The sequence below is a fragment of the Ammospiza caudacuta genome, chromosome 2 (assembly GCF_027887145.1).
Source record: "Ammospiza caudacuta isolate bAmmCau1 chromosome 2, bAmmCau1.pri, whole genome shotgun sequence".
In the NCBI taxonomy this organism is placed as follows: domain Eukaryota; kingdom Metazoa; phylum Chordata; class Aves; order Passeriformes; family Passerellidae; genus Ammospiza; species Ammospiza caudacuta.
In genome coordinates this window covers 93,166,890-93,181,404 of record NC_080594.1, presented here as the reverse complement: position 1 = coordinate 93,181,404, position 14,515 = coordinate 93,166,890, and the positions used below count along the sequence as shown (strand labels likewise).

The 14,515-nt window shown below is 35.9% G+C and overlaps 1 protein-coding gene and 1 long non-coding RNA gene across 2 annotated transcripts in view; one reads left to right on the top strand and one right to left on the bottom strand.

The window, feature by feature from the left end:
• LOC131572312 (pinopsin-like) overlaps nucleotides 1–14,515 on the bottom strand; it is a 69,751-nt gene that overhangs the window by 30,805 nt on the left and 24,431 nt on the right. The window lies entirely within an intron of this gene.
• On the top strand, nucleotides 5,143–8,725 carry LOC131572313 (uncharacterized). The gene is made up of 5 exons (XR_009276015.1): nucleotides 5,143–5,253; nucleotides 5,410–5,545; nucleotides 6,131–6,770; nucleotides 7,364–7,535; nucleotides 8,498–8,725. It is a non-coding gene; the product is annotated as an uncharacterized LOC131572313 (long non-coding RNA).

Here is a 14,515-nt window from a genome sequence, read left to right as displayed (position 1 = left end):
ATCTATCTAGAATAAGTACAGTTAATAAAAACCAAACAAAAAAAATTCCTTTTTATTTTTTTTAAGTTTCATTCCTACCCCCACAAAAACAATTTTAAAAAAAATTCCATTGGAGCTGGGCTATTCATAACATTAGACCAAAATTTGACATTACAAGGTGAAGGCAGCATAAAAGAATCTAAGAAAAAGATCAGGAAATAGGTAAGGAACTACTAGACATCTTCCCTGCAGAGTCAGGAGCATCATTAGAAAATAGAGCACAAAACCAGATACATGAACGGGGCTTTTTTAGTAAAATGTCTCTGAATTATACTTTTACCAGCATACGTGATTGTTCAACTCCAGATCACAGCATTTTTTTTCCTTTGTGTATTTTCAGAAGTTGGACATAATATTTGAAAAGAAAACGAAGTGCATGTTCTCTAATGCAAGAGAAACACTGGAATATGCATCCCAAAGTACAATAAACATGCCATAAAGTATTCTCTAAGTGAAAACAAATGCCAAACGTGACAGAGTCAGCAAAGTTTTGCGTTATAGTTGTTGTTACATATTCACAAATCTGACATTCTGAAAGTTTATATTTCTTTGTCAGATGCACATTGAAATAAATAGCAGCTGGTGGAGACAAAGGACTGAATTTCTCCGCTTTCCTACCATTTCATTTTCATGTTGTCATAAACTACTCTAGTACCATTCATTTCCTGTTACTGTGATGAAGTGATTTTACTATCTTTGCAAATAAACATTAGGAATTCCATGAATTTTATGCATTTAAAATCTTACAGCCAGAGGGCTAGAAGGATTCTCAAGGGATTTGGTGGCATCCTTAATTCCCCTTTCCCCACATGCACTAAATGCAGGATAAATACTCCTCAATCAGCCTGAAATTTACTGTCTAATAGAAAGATATTTCATAACCTGAATAACCTTCTCCATGATTTCAACATTTTAGTAACATCTTTTCTAAACTTTAATTTCTAGATAATTTTTCTTTGTGTCTTTCCATTAGTGTCAGGGTATGCAAACACAAGTCACAACTGCTTCTCTTTAGTAGCAGTGTTTTTACATTTGAAAACTGTTCACATATCAAAATGTGCATATCCTGGTTTAGCAAAACCAAGCAGACAGAACAGAGCACAACCAAGGTCAGGTGTTCCACACCTCTGCTCACCTGTCCCACAATTCTGTTTGCAAAGGTATCATATTCCCAAAATCACACATTTTTTGGGACTCACTATTCAAATTAGATCCTTTAGACTTTACTGATTGATTCCCAGCCTGTATTTTTTCATCTTGCATGATTTCTCATTGTGCAAAACCCTGCACTTGCATTGACCAATCCTGACGTTTACTGAGTTTTAATTATAGACCAATCTCATTAATGAAGGTGCTGAAAGCACTTGACAGATCTCTATGAAATGGGCACCTTAAAGGGAGTTCTCCAGGACAGTATTTACCTAGTTGCTGAGGGCATGTCATGTGCAAAGAATTTGAGCTGTACCAGAACTCGCTTCCCTTTTGTCCTCTAGACCAGGTTACCTGTCAAAATGTGAGTACAGTTGATTCTGGCCAACTTTTGAGCAACTTATATTGGCAGCTCCAATTCAGAATATTTAACTACAAAGACATCAAAGCCTATTTAGAGTAGTGAGAAGAAGAAAACACTTTAAAAAACACCTTCTACCTCCTGTTTGGTGTAGCCAAACTGCAACTTAGTGGGGCATCCATAGAAAAGGAGGTAATTGGAAATGTCCAGGTAGTGGATTGTTACAAACCAAAATTCTTTGGCTGATGTTTCTGCAGTAAATTGCCAGACTGATGGATAAAAAACAAGGCTTTTCTCTTATGAATCCTACTAAGGATTAGTAGGCCACTACTAAGCCTGTTAATGCTAAGTGTTAAAATTGCCCATAGCACAGAGCATTCATCTCAGAAGTGGGGATCCACTGAGTATTTCCTGCTGACTTTGCAGCAGGCTACCAATGGTCCTCACTGAAATGAAGTTCACCAAGCTTGCTTAAAGGCAGGTCAGTGATTTTTATAGAGTCACCATCACCACTTGAGGAAGAAGTGGCAGCTTTATAGCACTAAAAGCCCAGCTGGCAGCTTACTGGCATTTCTAGGAGAAAACCAGGCATTTGTAAAAGTGATGAGCTGTGTTAACTTTACCAGACTTAGACAAATCCCTGTCATTTCTCTGTGCTCTGAAAGAGCACAATACAGATTATGCTGACACATGATTGTAAAGTATACTGATGCTGAATTGTACTGCTGATAGGGAAGAGAAATAGATTATACATTAAAAATAGGATGTGCAACTTTGCAAAACTTGGTCAGTTGGCAAGCTCCATTTCATTTTTATATGTACTGTAATCATGGATAAAGTAAAACACATCTTCCTGATGGGCATACTTACTTGGGAAGAAAACTGTGAAAAACATCAGTATCCCATCAGGTTATATTGGCTTTGATACAACAAATTCTTTTCAATCCTGACAGGTCTGAGCCTGTAAAAGAGTATTATTATAGCAATGAAAAAATTTCAGTAAGAAAAAGTCCAAAATAACCTCTTAGAAGATGACTGGAATACAAGATATCTTTGGTTTGGAACTTTACTTCTAAATAAGATTGGTTTTCCCTGAAATTTGTTTCTTATTTGTTGAAGGGGAGCAGTATAGCAAACAGAGCTATATTGCTATTACTCTGCTGCTGTACAAAAGGTAGCATTTTTATAAATGATTTCTTCAGGTAGCACAGATTTCTGGGTTATAGGGGAACACAATGAATAACACAGTACTGATGACAACTGAAAACAATCAATACAGATTCCAAATTTTGTATCCAAGCAGAATAATTGCTATCACTCTGTAATGGTTCGTTTCAGCTACTTGCCATGCATTCTCACGTACTCCCAGGGGACAGACAAAGGTGCAGTACAAGAATGCTAAGAATTATGAATTATGGTAGCTATTCCTTAGTATGTTTTGATTTTTTTTTTTTTTTTGGTGGTGATTAGAGTCCTGAAAGAGTAAAGTAGCAGTTGAACAGATAGCAAACTGGTCTTTTGCCAGTGAGACCACTGACTGTGTCCCAGAAGGTTTCAGTTCATACAGCTGCAGGTTTTTTTCAGGAGCAATCTAAGAGTAATCTAATACAGGGGTTCCATTAGAATGGTTCAGTCAGCAGACATGATCAGGTAGCTACACCTTAATGTGTGCTTTAATTTAGATGAAAACAATTGTTGTCAGCAAGCTTCTTGCTGAGACTAACAGGAATGGGGAGGAGAGAAAAGGACAGGAGAGGATGGAAGAGGAGGAAGAGGAGGGAAAATGGTGGAGAGGGGAGGGAAAGGAGGAGCAAAGGAAAGGAAAATGCTAAGTGAATGGAGAAGGAAGGAATTGGTGTGATACTGTCAATTCTTGCTCACTTATGGAGTTGTACTTGGAAATTCAGAGTTCATGTTCTTCTGAAATGCTACCTATATACACAGGGTTCTCTGTGGTACTCTATATGGGCCAGGATGCTTTCCAGCTTGGATCATTTATATTAATCATATGATATTAATCTTGGAATCTGGGATTTCACCTTGAGTGTCTGAACTGTAGTACCATACTTGAAAGATGATATCTGATTGTTGCTTGCTGAGGATATTTCCCTCACTTTTGATCTCTCCATGAACACTACTTCTGTAGCTCTGATAGCATTTTTTACCCTTTTTGCACTTTTTCCATTTTTCTTATATTCTTTTCAAATGGATGACCAGTATTCCTTGCAATATTCAAGTTTATACAATGGTATAACAACATTGGGCATGTTTCTTTCAATCCCTTTCCCAGCAATTTCTAAGTCTCGTAAAGGGGGCTGTAACTACTGAGGATGTTACACACTAAGGATGGACATTTGGCACATGGTAAGCAGTCATATCTGTGTTTCACTCTCTCAATCTGCAAACTAATACTACTTCCATTTGTATAATATATCCTTTATTTTGCAAAGTAGGGATTGACACTACAGCAATTTTTTTTACAGCCTAATTTTGTTTTGGATATGCTTTTTTTTTTAAACAATTACAGCCATGAAAAATCAACAGAGATGTTTTTAATAATGCTCTAGAATTCCTTCTAATTCTAATTTCAATAGGGTCAATATATCTGGGACAATTAGTGCCCTGATATATATATTATTTTAGCAATGGTTCGAGTCCAACACTCTTCAAGTCAGTATTTATTAAATAAGGATATTGAAAGTTCAGCTCACTTGTGAGCAACACTTTCATTTCTGAGTTTTGGGACAGAAAAAATCTTCACAGTGCAATGAGTAAGTAGGGATAGATATAGTTAGAGCCAGTAAAAACCTGTCCAGTGTGAATTTAATGACCTCAGAGCTGGTGTAGTCATATAAAATTCCACTACTCTTCTGGAAAGGTTGAAACTAATCAAGCAATACCTGTACCTCCCTAAGGAAAGGTCAAAGTAAAAAGAAGAATGAGTTAACAAGATGATTCAGCAGGCTGGAATTGTATTACTTTTAACTTGACATTTAGACTGAATTAACATCCTGAACTTACTTGGCAAGCAATGGAGACCAAAGCAAATCCATTTAATTATATATTGAGAAAATCCAAAATGTTCCAGGCTGACATGGCTAAGCACCTACTGAGCCTTGACCATCCTGGAGCACAGAAGCATAAGCAGGACAGAAGAGCGTTTCGCTGCTGAATAGTGAAAGAAAATACACAAAAAGAAAATTCTCCCAGGAGTAGCATGCAATTAACAAAAGGCCAAGGCAGATTACCAACCAAAGTTACAAATTTTCTTCAGAAAAGATTAAAGATTGATGTAGAAAGGCCAGGTTAGAGCAACGTGAAAGTCAATTCTTTCAACTGGCATTTTAACTGAACTGAACATTTATCTTGAAGTTGCTCAGGGATCAGGTAAAGCTTTTAAGGATTTTTATTGAGTTCTTGCAAGCCATAACAATAGAGAAAGTACAAAAATTATTCAAGGTGAATTTGTTAAATGAACTTTCCCAGAGACAGGTGTTTTTAAATGCCCAGGTGCACGTTGAGGGCATCAGAGCAGAGTGCTGCTGACATTTAACCAGGGACAGCTGCAACCAGGAGCCAGTGGCAATATTAATTCTATGTTCTGTGTAAGGCAGGAGCTTGTATGCAGTGTTTTACAGACATATAACCAAATTTTAAAGTATGTTAATGGGAATAAAAAGTGTGTATACTTCAGTGCGCTCTAGGTAAGGGAAGTTTCATTCTTTATTGGTTGTGTTTACAAGATTTTTGTTTGTCTGATTGTTTTTCATTTAGTCTCAGAATATGTATTAATGTCTTCCTTTTTAATTTCTGTACAGGTTGGTTTTATTAAAACTTTGTTTTTATTTAATCTTTAATAGGCCAGATATAAATAGCAAGATTTCAGGTAAATGGAAATCTATCCTGCCATGTTTGGGGCTGTTTCAAGCGAAATATTACCAGATAAAATTAATATTACAGCCTTCTGAAACTGCAATGTTGTGCTTCTTCTGCCATGTAAGTGACCAGAAACAAAACAAATATTGCTGAGATTCCCCTTAGAAAATACCTACCATGCTTTTTATTACCTTGGAAGCTTTTTAGTTGACATGTCTCCTATTTAAATTCCAGTTACCACTCCCAAGTACAGGAGATCTGGAATATACCCTAAGGCAACCCTAGCACCTACTCATCTTTGATTAATTTAGCTGCTTAGCAGATGTCAGTTGTACTACTAAAAGCCAGAGACCACTGTTTGTTGTTTTAAGATGCATATGGTGTAGACATTTTAAAAGAAGAACCATTGAAAAAATAAGGTGCTTAATTAACAGGGAAGTGAAATCTCAGGACCCTAAACACTATAAATTAAGAGTGAATACTCACATCCTTAATTTTATACATTGCAATAACAAGGGAAGAATTAATAAAGACCACAAAGGGGACACTGGTTACGAAAACTGTACGAAATAGAAAAGCAGGAGAGTCAACAGATCAAAAATAACTTGAGAAGTAGAGTAAAGCACATTATACATATTCCTCTGGAAGAAACACTGGCTAAATAAGATCTTATCTTTTTCTTTCCTATCCTTTACTTGTGCACAGGGGTATCGATTTACTGCACAAGGATTCCTGAGCTTTTAAGTATGAAGATCTTTATAAAAGATCTTTACAATTCAGCAGCTGAAGAATTCATCCAACAACTGCATTACCAATGAAGTGAAATAAAAAGAACACATCTGCCTAATAAGAAGAAACGGTCTACATGATGTTACAGATGGGTATCAATTCTCCTGGGAAGGTTTGGACAACGCTCCTTCACTAAAGGAAGCTCCCCATAAAGCAAGTGTCAGAGGCAAACTGGAAAGTGCCTGAACTGTATCACTTTTCTTCCAGCAGGAGCAGAAATTTTGAAAAGTTATATGTTAGTACTTAATTTTAAAAAGCCTCAGAAGCCTCTGTACTACATATTTCACAAGGATGGATTTCACCCTGCTGGAAGCTGCAGTGCCTTTTCCCAGACCTGCCCAGGAGCAGCCACCTGGCCCCCACAAACTGCACCAATTCTCTGCTGTGGCCAAGGCACTGGCCTTGGTCTGCAGACAGACCTTCAGAAGTGTTCCTCTAGGGGACAATGCCACATCGCTGCTACACGTGGGACAATTCATTTTCCTCCTAGTCTTCAGTCAGGGAGTTTGCCTGAGGCCACAAGTTAGTCTCTGAAGTGGAGTTAAACTACAGAAGGGTAAGTAAGTGTAGCTAAGTTCTTGCATGCTGAAATGTAAGTACAAAACTGCATGTTTTACAGTGCAAAACACCCTTTTGTATATTTAACCTTTCCAGTTTTATAAGGGGTGAGCAAAAAAAAAGAAAACAACAAAAATCCCCCACCAAACAAAGAAACCTCATGCTTTTTCTTATCAGGAAAATGCTTTACTATATCATACCCTGAACTGAGTTGTTATGAGTGCGTGGTATTGAAATACACCATTTGCTGTAAACTGAAAGACTCATTAAACCACAAGCTATTTTTTTGTGGACATAATGCATCCAGAGATTAATGGATCAGGTCTTAAATTTCTATTAGCTTACTATTAAAGATTATGACAGACTTATTTTCTCCTTAGTTTATCTAAAGTATGAAAAGTGGCAAACATAATGAATTCCTATTTTCTGACCAGCCATTAATTTGATTTACAATGAATTTGTACAGTGCCTGATTTACACTTAAGTTTTACCACTGCTTCTCTGCAAAATGCAATTAAGTAATGATTTATACTCCTGCAAGCACAGGGGAAAGAAGATCATAATCTTTTCTCATGTCTGCTTCCCTTCCAGCATGATCAGGCCTCAAAGACGAATCTGATTACATGCTGTAACATTCGGTTGACACTTTTTAATCAGAAATACTGAGAACAGCCCCGAGTGAGTGTCCCTGTCACTCGTGAGCTAGAGGTGTCTGTGCAAGCGCAGCTGCTGATGCCCTTAAAGACTTTGAAAGGTATTTTAGGTAGGATTGATTCACCATACCTTTCCTCTCCTAAAAGCTGAGATGGTGAACTTATAAGCCTTTCAGCTATACACAAAGAAAATAAAATGTGAGTTTTCTCCTTTATTTCTCAGGATTTGACATTTTTCTCCACTGTTACAGCAAACGCTGAGCTTTATTCCATTGAGACAGAATCCTTTAATAAAAACTGGTATAAATGTAGTGCACAAAACTGAAATATTTTTTGCAGTTGAAAGCAGAAAACCCCAAAAATCAATACTATATTTACAGTGTTTTCATGATAGCTACCTAATAATCACTCCAACTCCTGGGAAAACCTTAATAGTTAGAAAAAAGTACAAGACTAATTAACCACTTTAAAAATTAAGTATGCTAGTAAATCTTTTTCCTAGCTAATGAAAGCAACTTTTTATTCAAACAGGTTTCCCATGAAAATAAAACGAAAAAAATATCAGCTAAAAGGAATAATTAACACTTTCACCACTGAAATATTCTTGAACAAAAATGTTAGGCTATAACTGTCTGAAACCTGAATTACTGGCATCTGAAAATTGCTGTTTATAAAAGTATAAATGTCAGAAGTTAGTGTCAGAATGCTACAGATTTTTCTTCAAGTTATGTTTATGTTTGTACTTTATGTTATGACCTGGCATTAAATACCAATGACATAATGACATAATAATTCAACTATTTTAGCATTTTTTTGAAAATAATTGAAAACATGTACCATTAAAAATATAATAATTATTGATATGCCATATCCTCTTTTTAAGATGAAACTATTTCCTTGTTTTGTTATAATATAATCTGCTTCTTTTAATGCTACTCATCTTATGTACCAGCAGCTGAAAAAAATTTGCTGGTTTTGAGAATAATCTCCTTGATGTGATTTTCTTTCTCTACTCAGTACAGAGGGAACAAAAAAATAGGATAGATTCTTAAAATGCCTTGAATTCCCACAGGTAATTCCTCGAAACCATGTGCTTTCCTTCAGTACGACAGGAATAGTAGGATCAGCTTTGCAAAGCCTTGGAAAATCAGTGTATATTCACAGCATCTTCAAACCATCAAAGGACAAAAATGTATCGAAATCAGGAAGGAAGGAAGGAAGGAGGAGAATGCTGTACAGGTAAAGGAGAAAAGAAGCAATGGGACTCATGGGCTGTGAAGATGAGAATGCTTACAGAAACTATCAAAAATTTTTTAAACAGAAAGACTTGATATGCAAGGATTTCTTATGTATGTAATACCATCTGCAGATTGCAATCTGAGTCTAAATAAATTATTCAACAGAATTTAATAACTTACTAAGAAATAGTGAGACACAGCTTTTTTTTTTCCAAGTATTCCATGGCTTTTTTATTCCAGATATCAGTTCGCCTACAGAGTTCTAATAATTTTAATCATGTTTAGAAGCCAAGAAGACTTGAAAATAATCAGAACTTCAAAGAACTGATCACAGATACATACTATATGCAGTCTAATGTCTTTCAGTGCTCCTCTGCAACTGTGTTCACAGGGGTCCGAGGATGAGGGAAGAGACAAGGATTTGACTCCATGTTTCAGAAGACTTGATTTACATTTTATTATATATATTATATTAAAACTATACTAAAAGAATAGAAGAAAGGATTTCATCAGAAGGCTAGCTAAGAATAGAAAGAAAAGGAATCAATTACAAAGGCTGGTGTCTCGGACAGAGAGCCCAAGCCAGCTGACTGTGATTGGCCATTAATTAGAAACAACCACATGAGACCAATCACAGATGCACCTGTTGCATTTCACAGCAGCAGATAACTAATGTTTACATTTTGTTCCTGAGGCCTCTCAGCTTCTCAGGAGAAAAAACTCTAAGGAAAGGATTTTTCATAAAACATGTCTGACACTCCCCTACATTGAAACAACAAAAAGCAGTCAGTTCTTCTACTGGAGATATGATCTAGAAATTATGAAAAAAATATGTTACACAGCAATGCAAATTGCTCTCTTAAGGCCCATTCTGATGGCAAATACCATAGAATCAAACAATAAAAAAAAAAACCAGTGTCTGTTATCACAAAATATTCCTGTTATCACAGAATCCAAAAAATGGCCTGTTGCCAGCTTTGAGTTCTGGCTGTAGAGTGGCTTGCACATGAGGAATTTGGCAAAAGTCAAACGACTGCCTGGTAAGCAGATGTTGAAAATTTACTGCTAGATGCTTGCTGAATCCTGTGCAGAAAATTTGGAAGCATTTATTTTTGTTATTTTTTTACAATAGGTTGTATTGCTTTATAGCAGTTGATAATCCAGCCAATGCCTTTCATTGTATTTTGTAAATTTATTACAATTCTCTCAACCTGAGACTTCTATTTTAATAATAGAAGTTATTAAAATAATGAAGTTCCATTTTCTTCATGATGATATGACAGAAGACGTCAATTAATTTGCAAACTAAATCTCTTTTTCATTTGAATGAGATGTAATTGCTATATATTTACGGCAAGGTTTAAAAAAAAAGGCAAAACAATTTATCATTTTTCCTCTACACCACCAGAAACTAAGAGGCAAAGGGTATATGAAGATCCAAAGGAAAGAAATAAAATTTATGGGTATGTGGTAAAAAAAAAAACCAAAAAAAAAACAAAAACAAAAACAAAAAAAAAAAAACAGATATGGCTTTCTAATGAGTCTATCTGTCTGTTTAGGCTTAGATGCGGCAAAGGTCAAAATCAAAGGTCAAATCACCTGAAATCAAGTCAAATCCCAAATGTACTTAATCACATTTGAAAGGGACCATCTACAGGAACTCTACAACCAGGTCTAGATCATCTTCACCTAAATTACTTTTCTTAGGACTTATTTTTTTTAATTAAACAAGTAGAAAAATTTTGAACTCTGCTTCTATGACTGGTTTTATTTAGGGTTCCAAGAAGTTAAGATTTAATGTTGCCTAATTGCTTTATCAGTTTTCTCAACATAAATTGTAACTTCAGTGCCATGAAATATGAACTTTCAGAAAATCAAGTTTCTCTATAGATAGGCATATGAAGCACATGAAGCAATGATGGAACAATAATTACGTTCCCATCCTGTTCTTTGTGTTAGGTGAAGATTTTTTTATCAGTTTAAATCACTAAGCGTTCAGCCCTAATGTGCTCTCTTCCTCCAAATGATCATTTCCAAAAGAGATGGAAAACTGGAAACATTCACAGGCATGGCCCTTCTACTTTGCTGTCCTTTCCTGACTACTTTAATGAATAACGATACAATAAATGCTTTTACAGATATTGTTTAACTGTTCCAAATAGTACTGTTCCAATAGATATAAAACAAGATTAAGGAATCAGAAATGATAAAAATTTATCTCTCTTCATTCCTTTTTCTCTTAAATTTCCTGTGGGCACAGGAGATTTCAAAACCACCACTGCTGTTTATACCAAATCTTAAAAAATAACCTAGAGTCAAAATCTCACCATACAGATTTAAAAATTAGTTTCCTTTATAACCAAGTGATAATTTCACTCTGGGCCATTACTTTTGGTATAAGAGATGGAAGCACTTTTCCTCTGTTAAATTTGGTACTTTGAAATCTGGAAGAAGAGTAAGAAAGAGGAATAGACAGCTCTCTACTGTGTAAGTCTGACTTTCCCAGTTCCCCAACAAGATGACAAGACTTATAAAAGTCAGGAGATGGGACAATAAAAGGTTATCTGGGTCTCCTATATTATCTGGAAGTCAGAAATCACATGGCACTTCTCAAAAGAAACAAAAAAATTGCTGTAAAGGGAAATAGTTGGGTAATTTCACTACCTGGACTCACATTTTGGTCACTAGTTAAAGCTAGATGTTTTTGAGGAATTAAGCAAGAACAGGTGCATCACAGGATGGAGGACCAGACATACTGGTAAGGCAAACTTCTGCCTCATATAGTCTGTAAGTTTTCCCTAAATATTTTTTCTGTTTTCTTTCTTCCTTTTTTTCAAAGACAAACACAAAGTAGAACAGGAATAGTGACAGGAAAAATAAACAAAACAAAAAACCATCACACTGTAGGACTATCAGGTCACGTTGTAAGTCCATCTACTCCAGAACTCCATAAAACATTGGCCCTTTGCCCACTTCAACACACAGTTTCTTGCAGAGTAAAAATTGCATGTTTAAGTCTTTGTGCTCTGCTTACAGTCCTTTTTCTTGTTTTCCATATCCTAGCTACATTTCACAAGAAGTTCCAAGATTTGTTCAAGCACGGCTTTCAATGAAAGAAGACTGACAATGAGATGAGAGTCTTTCATAAAACCAAACTGAAAACTTTTCTTGAAACATCCTTCTGGGACCCTTCTTGTCCTTGGGCAGGATTTTTGCGTGTAAGTAGGAGATAATGCAGGCTGAAGAGATCCCTTTTTAAAAGTTTTTCTTATTTTCATTAGGCTGGTTCACATGAGTTCTCTGGGTCCCTCAGTGGAGGATTTTAATCACATTGTGTCTTTTGTGCTACAGTGATCACAATGCTAATCTCTGTAATTCCACATTTGGGAGCACACTTTTCAAAGTGTAAACAACTGACAGTGACTTCAGAAAGAACATTTTTCCAGAGGGAATCAAAGAGTAGAGTCACAGAGAAGCATCATAAGCCAAAAACTGAAAAAAAAATTCCCATGATTGTACAAAGAAAAGTAAACCATCCTCAATTTCCTTCCCTTGTGCTGTAGAATGTGCATAAATAAAATACATGTGAATAAAATTTGTGAGGGAGAAAACTTTACCCCCGTGATCAGACTCAACCATCCAGATAAAGCCAGCCTGGGGAAAAAAAACCCATAACTTTAAAGAAAAATGTAATTCCTAAGGATCTTCAAGCATGATAAATGGCAAGAGCTCTGAGATAGTGGTGGAGTTGTGTTTTAATGCTGTTTAATAGCATTTGCTAATAACATAATTTATACAAGGATGTCATTGACTTTTAATTCCTTGAAAAGATGATCTTTCATAAAACCAGTATTAATGAAATCCTTTATACCATTATGTCAGCTTGCAGCTGACTTTATGGGATCTATTGATGCTTCAAGTGACAAAATGCTACAGCATCTGACTAAATTTAGGAAGAAAAAGAGAAAGGCAGACCTATAATCATTGCCCACACAAAGAAAAAATGGAGGCATCGTGCCAGTTCTTGCATTAGCTATCCTAAATATCTTAAGATATTTCTTCCACATCAATAAATTTACACTGCACTATTAAACAATGGCATAACTACTCCACTCTTGATTTCAGGATGCAATACAATTGTTGCTTCAATGCTCTAACATAAAAAAATTCTATAGATCTGGAAAAATTATGAAATGCAGTCTGAAAATGTAGCAAGGAGCTGAATTTGGGACAATGCATCTACTATGCTTGCCATGCTCCCATAATTCTTCAAATACATACCACAGAGGGTCACAGAAGGACTTTAATCTACAAGGCCAGAAAATTGCAAGATAATTCTTTTTTTTTGTCCACACCAGAAAGGCACAGCATTACAAAGAATGCAACTCTCTTGACCTTTTTTAAATTATCCTACCTACTCTTTGTACTTTTATATAAGAACTACTATGTTCACTTGCATATTGCTCATCTCTTCCTCTAGTTTGAAACATGACATACTTTAGCATTTCATGAACTATCCCATTTATTACAGAACAGTAAAAGGACCTCAGATCAAAAGGAAAGTACTGCACTTCAGTGAGTGTGCAATGGTATGGACTGGGCTCCCCAGTGACTGTGTCATGGCATGTTCATTAGAAATTTATATATATGTCACAAAAAAATTATGAAATGTAAGGTTTGAGGATTAAGGTGGTGAAAATAGTTCCTGGTACCTCACAGAAAGCTAAGGACTGGTAAGATTTTTGATTGAGAGTTTATTTGGTGATTATAACTTATCCAGAAAATCTTTTATAAGCACCAGGAAAGCATTAGATATGTTGTGTAAAAATTTAGGGTTTAGCTATCCAAGACTTCACAAATACTCAGGCAGCTGTTAGGACCCCTAGTCATAACAACTTTAAAGATATTATCTAATCCTCACTGAAGTGCCTTTACATTTAACAAGTGTTGGTTCCTTGCCTGTCCCTCCAACAGGTTATGCAAGATTGGGTTCAATTTTCTTTCACTTCCACCATTTACAAAATTTCTCAGGATCCTCTGACCTCAACACCCCACAGGCTCACGAATCACTCTGGAAGGCATGAGGAGAATGTAGGAGAGGGGATTGTGGAAAATGCTCTTCCTCCCCTCTTTTTTTTTCCCCTCTGGACAGCTCTTTAATCAATCAACCTCATCTGCCCAGTCTACCCAGTCTTCATGACCAAACAGAAAATGGTGCACATATCATTTCTATAATGCTTTCTTCCCTCAGTATGTTTGCCACAACTCCTTGAGACCAATCAGGCAGATCAGCGAGATGATGAATGCCTTTGATATAATTGAATATAAAATATAATTGAATTTTTTTAAAAAAAGTGATTGGAATAACATAAGTCTACATTTAGCACTAGAGGCTAAAGTATGTGCTACAGAAGCTTCATTCATGCAGGTATTTGTATTCTGTGGAAGATGGCTGTTGTCAGCAAGGGCAGTGAGGGCTGAAGGAATGAGCAGCCAACATTTTAACAAACAAGTATCTTCTGCATGGTTTTAGTACCACACATTCCAAGATCCTGCTTTTTACTTTGAGGTGATGGCAAAAGAAACTGCTGTCCAGAGATCAGATACGGACTGATATTTCAATTGAATGGTTTACAATGACAGGAATTTTTTTCTATATTAATATTGCACAACTTTTAAGAAGAGTACTAATGTGTGATTCATAAAAGGGATTTTATTGGCCTGCTCATTACTCAAAGAGGAGAAGATTTCCCATTTGGGCTTAAAGTGTTCTCAAGGTTTTGACAAATTGTGTAAAATAATCAAACTTAATTCCTTATGACTAATCAAATCAAACTACATTCACTTTAATT